The sequence below is a fragment of the Dioscorea cayenensis genome, unplaced genomic scaffold (genome assembly GCF_009730915.1).
Source record: "Dioscorea cayenensis subsp. rotundata cultivar TDr96_F1 unplaced genomic scaffold, TDr96_F1_v2_PseudoChromosome.rev07_lg8_w22 25.fasta BLBR01001336.1, whole genome shotgun sequence".
Classification (NCBI taxonomy): Eukaryota; Viridiplantae; Streptophyta; class Magnoliopsida; order Dioscoreales; family Dioscoreaceae; genus Dioscorea; species Dioscorea cayenensis.
Window position 1 is genome coordinate 94,893 of NW_024087727.1, and position 12,924 is coordinate 107,816.

Consider the following 12,924-nt stretch of genomic DNA (forward strand, 5'->3'; position numbering starts at 1 on the left):
ACATGCCCGTGTGGAAATTCCACATGGGCGTGTGTAAAATCCACAGCCCCGTGTGGTCGCCTGATTCCAGCCCAATTTAAAGCTGATTCAGCCCCGATTTCAGTATTCTTTTCTCCATCTTTTCCCAAACTTGAGAGAGGGCTTCGGCTAGGGTTTTGAGGGGTATTGGCTAGGGTTTTAGAGAGGTTCTATGGCTCTGACATCGCGCATCGTTTGGAAGAAGGTTATTGGGAGAGTTTTCGTCGGGCACCCGATCCGGGCGAGGTGTATCCTAGGCGGACAAAGGATCCCTTGCGACGAGTAGAGGACTCTCCACAAGACCATCGACCACGACCATCGAGGGGGTTTTCTATGGATTCATTGCTTTTTACATTCTATTTCTTTTGATTGTACTTAGCTCCATGGAGAGCTAAACCCCTAGTGGGTACTTGGGTATTTGTGAACCCTAGGATGTATTTATTTCATTAAATCTCTTTATTATGCTTTCAATTAATTGATTTTTATTGTGAGTTCCAACCTTCAATGCTTGATTGTATGAATATTTCCCCTAGAGTGACACTAGGGTTGAGAGTTCTCATTGGTAATCTTGTGAGTGAGTGACACACCACGAGCGTTAGACAAAGCTAGGTTGGAGAGGGTTGAGAGGGTGAGTCGAGAGGTACATGAGCGTCCCCTTTCTCCTCCGACGTGATAGATTCTACCTCCATTCCTCGAGTTCTTTGCAACCATAATAGAGTGAATGGTCTAAAGGATGAACTTCCGCTGGGGCTTAGTTGCGCGTGCAACGGAGTGAAGCGTTGAGGTGATCTTAGTATCTAGGGCTTAATCATGGTTAGGGATCTTCCCCCTGGACCAAAGGGTTAGGTCTATAATTAGGAAGAGATTTATCACTTGGAATCCCTAGAGCTCATTGCAACTCTATGCGAGTGCGAGGTTGAGAGGTTATCTAATCTCTCCTCCGGGACATTTATAGAGATAGGCATAGTTGACCTTAGATTTGGGACTATGTAAGTAAGGATTTCCACGACTCACTATTGCATTGATTGGGAAGCATAATAGAGGGTTCTTGCACTTGAAACAATTATCCTAGGTGGAGCATTATCCGAGTACTCTATCTTTATCGACTGCCTTACCTCCTCCTTTACTCGTGCTCTCTTACTTGTTGCTTTTACTTTTGAGAATTGAATCATTGTCACAATTATCACTACTGATCTTTCACATAGCTAAGAAGCAAATTAAGTGTTTTTATTCCCTACTCCCTGTGGATTCGATACCCACTCACCCGGGATTATTACTTCGACAAACCCGTGCACTTGCGGGATATACGCAAGGGGACCTTGTCACTGTCAGGATCCTTCAGTTTTGGAGGCAATTTGTTTTGGATTAAGGCACTCCACTCCTCTATCAATGCCACTATTTCATACTCCTCTAATCTCCTTTTCTTGGATAGAATATCCTTCAAGAATTTTGCATATGATGGCATTTATTGTAAAGCTACTGTGAAAGGAACTTTGATATATAGCTTCTTAAGAACTTCCATAAACTTTTCAAATTGTTTGTCCAACTTAGCCTTTGCTAATCTTTGTGGAAATAGCACAGGTGGTATTAAGGCTTTGAAGGTATATACCTTGGTGTTTCATCAACCTTTTCTGCATCTTTACTGTTTTGTTCACCCGTTTGCTGTGGCGTATCATTTTTCTCAGCTGGATTCACCCCAATGTTTTCATTTTCTGCTTATTTTGACTTTGGATCTTCCAATTGCTGTCCACTCCTTAGAGTTATGGCTTTACAATGTTCACTTGGATTAATTTCTAGTTTTCCTGGAAACATTCCTGGGGGTCTGGATGAAGAACTTGCTTGTTGAGCAATTTGATTTTCCAGTATTTTGTTGTGGGTTGCCAAGGAATCAACCTTGGATATAAGCTGCTGAATTGCTTCGTTCATAACTTGACCTTGTTGCTTGAACTCTTCATTCTGCTTAGCTTGTATTGCAATATAACTTTCTAGCAAGGCCTCTAAATTTGATTTCTCCGCTGGTTGTAGATTGGAAATCCTCTGCTGAAATCCCGGTGGCTGTCTAGGTATATTAGAGCTGAAGTTTTGCTCAAAATGAGACTAGTTGCTCTTGTAGGAAAGGTTAGGATGATTTTGCCAACCAGGGTTGTAGGTGTTAAGATAGTTCATTTGCTCCATTGATGATTATGAAGAGGGGGTGCGATTAACTGACAGTTTGCAGCTAAATGCCCTATGGACCCGCAAATTTCGCATGTGACATTGGCGGCACTTGGAGCATTTGCATTCAGTTTGTCAAATTTTTGAGTTAGAGCATCCATTTTAGCTGCAATTAGGTTTAAGGTCTCCGCTTCATGTCTTCCTGTAGGTTTTGGAGTGGTGTTTCTTTCACTTGTCCATTGGCAGTGGTTGAGAGCCATGTCTTCAATTAAATTATAAGCGTCATCCACTTTTTTGTTCATCAAAGCTCATCCTGATGCAGCATCAACTAAAATGCGAGAGTTATAGTTTAATCCACTGTAGAAGGTTTACACAACCAGCCATTTCTCCAAGCCATGGTGTGGGCACAATCTCATAAGCTCATTGAATCTGTCCCAAGCTTCATACAGTGATTCACCATCCTTTTGATAAAAACCAGTGATTTGGTTCCACAACTGAGCTGTTTTGCTTGGCGGAAAATACTTACAAAGAAAAACTTGGAGAAATTGATCCTATGTTTTGATATAGCCTTCAGGCAGTGAATGTAACCAAGCTCGAGCCTTGTCCCGTAATGAGAAAGGTAAAAGTCTGAGGCTAACTGTAATTTGTTGGACTCCATTGAGCTTAATAGTGTCGCAGTATTCAAGGAAAACAGAGAGATGGAGGTGTGGGTCTTCTACTGGTGAACCTCCAAACTGGTTCTGCTGAATTAATGACATGAGTGCTGGCTGCAGCTAAAAATTGTTTGCTTCAACCAGTGGCATTGCAATGCTGGAATGCAATCCTTGAGCACTCGGAGCTGCAAACTCCCTAAAATTTTTGCTATTATCCTCCATGTTTGATGCTTGTGAGGACTCTTTAAGCTTAGTTTTCCTTTGATATTGAAGCCGGAAATCTCTCTCAAATTCTTGATCTGGTTCTAATAGACTTGCAAGACTTCGATTTCTTTGCATACAATAAGAATTGAACTGCAAAGAAAACAAGTTAAGAGAGTTGGACTAAATGGGAAAAACATATAATAAAATGGCCTAGTCTAACCAAGTTGCAAATCAATTAATATCACACTATGGTCCTTGGTAATGGTGCCAAGAACTTGTTTGCACTACCGTAAGCACACGGTTTTGCCAAGTAGTAAATAAGTATCGATCCCACGAGGACCAAGTATGATTACCAACCTATTGTAACAAGGGATTATCTAGGCAATTAAAAAGGTGTGAAATGGGAACAACAAGAAGCAGGGAATAAAACACAATCAAGGCTGCAGAAAACACTGGGCTGTGGATTACACTTCAGGTTAAAATAGGCTTAGGTTTAGGAACTCACCACAAGGTGTAACATGAATGATGTGTTTGATCTAGACTAGATTTGGGTAGATCTCATGAAGGCATTAATCCTAAACTACTTGTCACTCTCTTTCAAGAGATAATAAGTTAGGTCCTGATAGGGCCATATCCTACTCTCGTGGTAGATAAACCCTTTCAAAACCTGAATAAGTACAGTGATTAAGTGATAAACCCTCAGGAATTACCTTTCAATATACTCAGGGTGATTAAAGAAGTTCCAAGACCCAAGTTATCCTTTCAGTTAACCTAGTTCTCTAAGATAGCAAGTAATGCTTTCACAATCACAAACTGTGTACTCAAATAAGAAATCAGCTCAAGAAATCTACCATTAAGCATAAAAAGATCCATACAAAAAGAGTATCAACACATCACACACTCAACACCTTGGGCTAATCCCAAACCTAAGAAAAGTTTTACTCACACACCATCTCAATTACAAAGGAAAGATAGAAAGAAAAGAAAATCTGCAGGAAATAGCACAACAAGGCTGAGATGACTCCCTATGATGTCTACAGGGGTCTGATCTTCAATTCCTAGCTCTCACTCTCCTTCTCCAGCCTTCTTCCAAGTCTTCAAAGCTTCTTTTTGTCTTTTTTCAGCCGCCACCCCTTTCGTCCCTTACTTTTCTCTTACCCTAAAGCCCCTTTTCTGGTCCTTTTATAGCCAAAGATGGAAGTTGGGCCCCAGTCACTTTACAAACTACAAGTACTTCTCGCAGACCACAGATAGGTTGTGTTTCTTCCCAGTCTCCAGGGTTTCTCAACCGATTCTTGCTTTTCTGAAATCACTATGAAAACTAGGAAAAATGCATGATTATTTAACTAAATGCATGAGATAACAATGAAATTTCGTAAGTGCAACATTTTCGCATCATCTCTTTCCCATACACAGTGAGCTGCAGCTTGTGCAGATCTTCATCAATCTCCTGCGGGACACCATCACCCTTCCTCCCATTAAGCATAGTTTTGTCACCAATCTGGTCGCAGTCCATGGGGCCTTCGTCCATCTCGTTCTTATCAAACGATGCTGAAGACAAAGAAGAAGCAGCGGCACGAGCAGCAGGCAATGGAGGTAGCAATGGCAATGAGCGGCAATAGCGGCGAGCAGCAGACGACATGCTTGGCGGTATTATTTGAGCCACTCAAGTAGAAACCGTGTTGAGCAACAGCAGTGGCGAGTGGCATATAGTATACTTGGCGGTATTATCTCAGCTACTCAAGCAGCAACAACGGTGAGCAACAGTAGCGGTGAGCGGCATACGGCATACTTGGCGGCATTATCTCATCCACTCAAGCGATAGCGGCGATGGCGGCAAACGATGGTGGCGATTATGAGCGGCAGCGGGACGGCGTGCTTGGCGGCATTATCTTAGCCACTCAAGCAGCAATGGCGGTGAGCAGCAGCAGCTGTGAGCGATAGACGACATGGTTGGTGGCATTATCTCAGCCACTCAAGCAGCAACGGCGGTGAGCGGCGGCTGAGCGGCGAGCAATGAAAGGTACCGGTACGAGCAGCGGCAGCGGTGAGCGGCAGACGGCATGCTTGGGCAAAATGTTTTATATATTTTTTTATTTAAATATATAAAAGGATAAGAGAAAGAAGACCTTTTTTTTGCTCTCAAAAATAAATTCCTCCTCCCCTTTTTTTCTTTTCAGGTTTCCCCTTTTTAAAGAATCTTCTGATTCTTATCTTCAACATCCAAACCCCCCGTAAAATCACAAACTTCCACGGACTGAGTCAAAAGAAGAGGATAAGATCAATTTTAATTTTATTAATTTTTCTCTTTTTTTTTAAAATAATTTCAAATTTAAAATTTTGAATTATTATTATTTTTTAATAATAAATTTTTTAATTAATTAATTTATTTATTATCATTATTATTTTTTAAATTCAATTAATCCATTTTGTCTCGAGATATATATTTGGGTGCCTCGGGAGTTGCATTTCTCAAGTTGCCTCGAGATTTGTTCTCAGGCTATATGAAATTTAGGACCACTTCAGGATGTGTACAGGGACCATCCTAAGATTTGAAATTGCCTCGAGATATGTGTTCTCAAGGGCAATCTTGTAATTTGCATTTATGCCTCGAGATAAATTCTCAGGGGTAATTTTTAATTTGCATTTATGCCTCTAGATAAATTCTCAAGGACAACTTTGCAATTTGCATTTTGCCTTGAGATATGTCCTCAAGGGTAATTTTGTAATTTTCATTTTTTTTTAAATTTGCCTCAGGATTTGTTTTCTAGTCCAAGACAACCAAATAATTTATTTTAAAGAGAAATCGAAAATCAATCAAAGATTAAGACATTCCCAATTTTAATTCTAAATATATCCATGATTTAAATTTTAATTAACTTGGGATTTGGGTTCTATTAGGACATATGTTACATTATTTATATTAACAAATGCCACCTTCCTACTTTTCTCACGAAATTCTCTTTGGTGAGTTTGAGTGAGAGTAGTAGGAACCCTCAACCCTTTCTTTTGTCACGGCCAATACCTCTCAACCTTTTTGGGATATGACCCAAAATTACAATAAGGTCCCCCAAGGTCTAGCCTTCATACGCCACACTCCTATCTTTGATTCTAAAGCCGAACCCGCAATCATATATGAAGAAGAAGAGCACTCAGAGTGGATAAAGCGCTTTCCAAAACGTATGCCTGTTGACAAATTATCCACAAACCGTTGATTTGATGACGGCCTGACTTATGTAATTTGCTTGAAACTTGAAGGAGAAGCGAAAGATTTGAAGACATTTGAGAACCCTTGTATCTAGAATCATCAATCATTGCCCTGGATGCGAGGAGTAGGGAGCCTATCTAAAATAGTTTAATTTGATCTTCCAAATTATGGAGAGTGGGCCAAATTCATGATCAATAACTACTCCAAGGACGTATCTGAAGCGAGAATTGGTGGGTGGGATTGTGGCTTCAGTCGGCCGCTATAATTTTGACATGAACTTTTATAAAGCTCTAGTAGAACTATGGTGTCCCAAAACTAACACTTTCCACTTCTTACACGGAGAAGTTGGGATTTCATTATGGGACATCAAGGAATTGGAAGAACTTCCAATTACCAGAGACATCTATGATGAAGTCATACCTCCTAATGACACAATCTGCCGAAGATATAACCCTGAACTTTCTGTTTTAAGAAATATTTTCAACATCTTTCAATGGCTCTCAAAACAAAGCGTCGACAAAGATGTATTTTTTTGAGGATTGGGTGGAGTTCTTTAGGAGATCAAGACATAGCTCCCATTATAGGTCAACTTCTAATCCCCCTCCAAAGCCTGCTTTCAAAGCAGATTTAGTTCTTTTATAGCACTTTGGATTTGCTTTTTTATTATACCGAGTGATCGCAAGGTGATTAGACCAGGAGTTTTTATGATGGCATGCAACATCACGCATGGGAGGATAGTAGCTTTTGCCCCTTTAGTGCTAACACGCTTATACTTGGGCTTAAATGCCATGGCTAAACATAGAAAAGGGCCCAGATTCTCTACCACAGTGGTCCCTGCTCATTTCTTATGCTTGGGTTACTAAGAATAGATGACAATACATCGAGTATCCCTGGGTTGCTAAGAATACCCAAGATGTCACCGCAACTCTGTTTGTTAATCCTATATATGTGAGGAAATTCATTCGATATGAAAGCAATTTCATATCTCGCCCTTTCTCGTTCATACATCATAATGATGAGGTAGTACGAGATTCTAGATACCCGGCTGGACCCAACGTGTTGGATTCGTATACCATGGAATATGTGATGAATCTTCGTTGTGGAATCCTTCCGCTTCGATGTACAGGAGATCTTTTTGCAAAACCTTACAATTCTCACCGATTTGGGTGCCAATTTGGATACGACTAGCATACTCAGGCCTTATATTGATGTTCCTAGAAGGGCTTCCTCTCTCAGGATTCTTGCGGGATACTGGCTTCATCATTCTCGCCAGAAGACGTCTAGCTCATTCTACATCCCTGAGCGTGACTGAGAGGGAAGACTTATACTTGTTTATGTACAGAAATGGTTGAGGACTGTTGAAGCCATTTTCTAGCAGAAAATTTTGTTGTTAATCCAAGATGACTTCAAAGACAAGAGAGCCATTAATAGAGAGCAAGGGCATTCTTTGAAGAGCTACAAATCTATCAATGAAAGTATATTCATTGATCACACTGACCCTACTGTTGACCCAATTGTTCCAACAAAGCGACAAAGAACTGAAGGTATGTCAATTCTATTTATTCCTCATAAAAAAATCTGCTTTTTTTTCTTTATTTCTTCTCATTCACAATTTTTTTTATTTTTCTTAATTAAAAATTTTCATTTGTCTTTGAAATTCAGAAATCTTAAAGATTTCTCTCTCATTTTCTCACGATTTCTTTTCAAAAATCTTAAAAACTTCTCTTTTCTCAAGATTTTTTTTTAAATCTTTAAAAATTTCTCTCTCATGATTTTTTTAACAATTTTTTTTCATTATTATTATTATTTTAAATTCATAAATCTTTAAAGAGATTCTTCTTTTTTTTCTCACGTTTTTCTTTTCAACGATTTTTTTAATGATTTTTTTAATATATATATATTTTAATTCTTTCTTGAAATTCAAAAAATTCAAAGATTTTTTTAATTCACGACTTTTTATTCAAAGTCTACCTTTGTAGCTTCACACCTTTTATTTAACTCAAAGTCAAAATTTTATAAGACATTTGTTTGGCTTAGAATTTAGAGTTTGTTATTTGACTCAAAATTCGAATCTTATTTTTGACTCAAAATATGTGGTTGACAGGTATACAAATTCATGACACCCCATTGGACAATGTTAGGGTTGTTCATCATCCTCCAAGCATTGATGATGTTCTTCCATCAAGTCTAGAGATGCACATGAGCTCTCATGTTGGTAAGAAATATCACTTACTATTCCTCATTCTCTTTCATCTATACACTTTTAATGAACTTGATGACATCTTATCTCTAGATCAAGTAAACACACAAGGCTTAAGCGTTGGCGCCAAGGAGAACATTGTGGTCGGCAACGACGTTGGGATGGAAGACGACATTGGAGTAGAGGAAAATATTGTGATTGAAGAAGCTCTTCCTTATCCACTACAAGGTATTGGCATTTTTTTTATGCTTTTATTATTATTTTGCTATTATTATTATTATTATTATTATTATTATTATTATTATTATTATTATTATTATTATTATTATTGCATATTAGCCCTTCAAATTCCAATGAATTTTAAGGAGTTATGCAACTAGGCCCTCTAACTTTTTCCCTTTTTTTCACATTTCTTCAAAATTTGCAAAATAACCCCAAAACTTTCATATTTTCATATTCTTCATGTTTTTTTGCAATTAAACCGTCTAGGTTTCATATTTCCACACATGTTCACAATTTTGCATGTGTGTCCTCAAATATTTTTTTTTATTTTCCACATTTCTCCATAGATTTTGCAACAAAGCCCCGTCTCTTTTTTTAATTTTCTTTTTTCTCTCTTTTTTTTAATTAAGCAAATTCCCCCAAACATTCCCTTTTCACTTCTCATTCATTTTTAATAATTCATTCAATAAATTTATTCATTTTATTCATTTTTTTATGTCTTACATTCTCTTTCTTTGGGGTTTCAACATGGCAAATATTTTTTCTAATAAAAATATGAATAGGTCTATAATTCTATTTTATTCCTAATCCATCATCAATATATGATTTGAATCATATGCACATGGAACATGGTCAAACATGCATTTATCATACATTTGAATGACATGAAACCCACGATAGGGTCCACCAAGCATGTATGTATATATAATGGTAGTATAAATCTAACATTCATCCAATTCATGTATCCATCCATGAGAGATAAGAAATCATACATCATATTTCAATGAGGGGAACTCTCATATATGTGTAAACAATCATGCTTCAACATTTTGTCTCTTTTTATTTTCTTGTCATTTTCTTTTCAATCTATATTTATTTTAAAAAAATTTCCCTATTAGGGGATGTACCAGTTGCCTTGGAAAGTGAGCTACCGCAGAACCCGCCGATAATCCAAGAAGGTTTTTTTTTTTACATAAAGATTTTCTTCTTCTCTTTTTTTTAGCTACTCAAGAGAATGAAAGTATTTCATCTTTTAATCAAATTCCTTCGGCAAGTTTCATAAGAGATGCTCCCATCTTCAATGGAGAGTGATGGCGGGAATACTCATGTTGAGAGTGTACCTTGCAATAGCAAAAATGCTAGCACACCTCCTGATAGTGGTAACGTCAATGTTGACACCACACCTCCTGCAATACAGAACTAAGGTTTTATCTATTTATTTATTTACTTTGTGTGTGTATCGCCGTGACATATATATATATTCTTTCTTCTTCTCTTTTTTTAGTCACCCAAGAAATTGCCGAGGACATTCATACTCCCACCGAGGAATTGGAAAGTGGTGGCTCTAATGTCGACGTTGGGGGTTATAAGTTTGCCAAAGCAAGCCTAAGGTTTTTTATTATTTATTATTTTATTATTATATATATATATTTTAGCATGAATATTGACAATATTTCTTTGGAATTCTATTAGCTCAAAAGGATGACAACCCCCTTCAAAACAAGGTCCTTCTCCTACTGCTATAGCAGGATTGGAAGGTGATGGTGTTAATACCGATATCGGACTCACAACATCGTCTAAGCAAAGCCAAGGTTTTTTCCCTCTTTCTTCTTTTTTTTTTATTTTTATATTTTATTGAAGGTAAAAATTTATTTGTATATTCTCTTTGTAAGTTCAAAAAATATACCAAATGTAGTGTTACGCCTGCGAGACGAGATGATCAACAATATCAAGTCCCTCGTCTATCACAACGACCAAGGCATCATCAACAAAGTGAAGGAGTCAAAATTACTTTTTGAATCTTTCAATATTGATTTTGACAAGTCTAGAGCCTTTCATAGAGAAGATCGCTTGATGTGCAGTCTATGCCTAAAGAAACCTCAGAGGATCCTAATGTTCAAGCTTGTATCCATAGTCAACAATCCAAGGCATGCATGCATGAAAGAACTTTGGCACTTGTTCATCTTAACAAACTCAGGACAAACTGGACCAATGACATAAATGCAAATAAGGAGGAGTATCAAAAACTTGCTGAGAGGGAACATCAACTTCAAGCCGAGCTTTGCGAGATTCAAGGCACAATGAAGACTCTGAGTGAAAAGATATCGGCTTCAACGGACCTATTTGAAGCTTCCGAGCCGACACAAGCAAACCTTCAAGTTGCATTGGATGAGGCCAAGGCACAGCTTGCTAAAGATCAAGAAGATAACTCATCTTATGGCTATTTTCACAAAATGGCTTGATGAGTTGGAAGAAGCAAAAGAATCATTGTTAAAATTAATTAGGCATTAAAGAACCTTTTTTCCTTTCTTTCTTAGTTTTCTCTCCTAGTTTATTTCTTAGTTTGCTTTTCTAGATTTGTTTATGTTTTGGCAATTGGTTTTAAGACATTGATTATAAACATTTGATTTGAATAAATCGTAGCTCTTTTCTTTTTTTCCATGAAATTCTTGAAGGATTTAAAATCATGATTTTTTTTTGAATAAGGGCCTTGTATTTGTAAATACTTTTAGCCAACTTTGGAATGATTTTATAAGCCGTTCATCAACTTGATAGCGCCATGGGCGAACATGGAACTAGACAAACATGGTCTTTGGACTCAAAACCTTTATGATGATCAAATGTGCTTAAAATCCAATCTCTACCGTTCATCTTAGAGATAAGGACCTTACAAATAACTATAAAAATGTTTCACTAAAATTGAATATGATTTGATATGGTGATGCTTGACTTGATGATGAGGTATCTGTGCAGGAATTTAAGCAGATTCTGCTTCTAAATTGCCAAATTTTTTATGATAGTCATATGTACTTAGAAATTTAATCAACACCGTTCATATTAAAGATCAGAACACCTTGATCATATAGAAAAACTTTTAGAAGGATTGAAGCTCTTTTGACCGTTTGATCTTGAGCAAGAACTTGAATATGGTGTGATGACAATCATCAATGAATTTCATGTTTAATTTGCAATTTTATTTTGATAATTGATGGTCTTGAGGTTCAATCATAACCGTTTATATTGAGCATTGTCAAGTCTGGAGTTTTTACAAAAAAATTCAAACCGATTCAAATTTTTGGCATGGTCCGATTAACACATTGATCAACATTAAGCATAGCGAAGAGGTATCCTGCATCATGACCCACAGTACTACTTTCTTCTATAAATCATGTAGACTTTAAATCAAATTTCAACCATTTAGATTGAAAATTAAACATGTATTTATGATTTGAAAGAAAGTTTAGGGCAATCAAAGATAATTTGGTCACCCGATGAAGATCTTGATTGGAGCAACACCATCAAAGAAACTTTGAACTTTCAACACTTTAACATACATATGTTTTTTTTTTTTTTTGGTTTTATTTTTGTTTTTTGTTTTTTTGTTTTTTTTGGATTTTGTTTTGTTTTTGTTTTGTTTTATTTTGTTTTATTTTGTTATTTTGTTATTTGTTATTTTTGTTATTTTGTTTTTTTTTATGTAAAACACAGGGATGGATGTATTTGCCTCAGGAAACACGCTTAACTGTGCATGACCGGTCTACATGGAGATGGACATTCCATCATAGACAAACACATATCTCTTTATTTCATTGAACAAATTTTAGCACAAAAATGAATTTAGTACAAAAATGTATGAAAATGAATGTTTTGCCTCGAGAAATATATTCAATTGTATATGACTAGTCTACCTCTATGAGGGACCAGATGTTCCGTCATAGGCAAACATTTTTACATTAGACATAGTATTTTTTCAGGAAACAACCGTTGATGGGTGGCATCGGTCTTTCTCCATTGGCATCAATAAGTTTATATGCGCCTCCTTTGTAAACGATCTCCACAACATAAGGGCCTTCCCAATTTGCTTTGAATTTGCAACCGGCCTTTTTGTTGGTGATAATGGGTCTTCTCAGGACAAGGACCATCTCTCCTTTGGTAAAAGTCCGAAAATGAGCCATCTTGTTGTAGGCTTGAGACATTTTTGCTTTGTAGACTTCAAGATTTTGTTGTACCCCTAACCTTTTTTGATTGAGAGAGTCCAACTCATCCAAGCGGAGCTGAACATTATCTTCATTAGAAATTTCATTTTACAATGTCCTTCTCATGGAGGGTATCTGGATTTCGAGAGGTAAGACCGCTTCAGTTCCAAACACCAAAGAATAGGGCGTGCACAATGTCGGAGTCCTGTATGTAGTGCGATATGCCCATAGCATCTCAGGGAGTCTTTCATGCCAATCCCTCTTGTTTTTGGACACTGCTTTCTTCAA

At 37.2% G+C, this 12,924-nt stretch overlaps 1 non-coding gene across 1 annotated transcript; it reads left to right on the forward strand.

The window, feature by feature from the left end:
* Nucleotides 1–2,562: 2,562 nt before the first annotated feature.
* Nucleotides 2,563–2,674, forward strand: LOC120256199. The gene has a single exon (XR_005535226.1). It is a non-coding gene; the product is annotated as a small nucleolar RNA R71 (small nucleolar RNA).
* The last annotated feature ends 10,250 nt before the right edge of the window (nucleotides 2,675–12,924 follow it).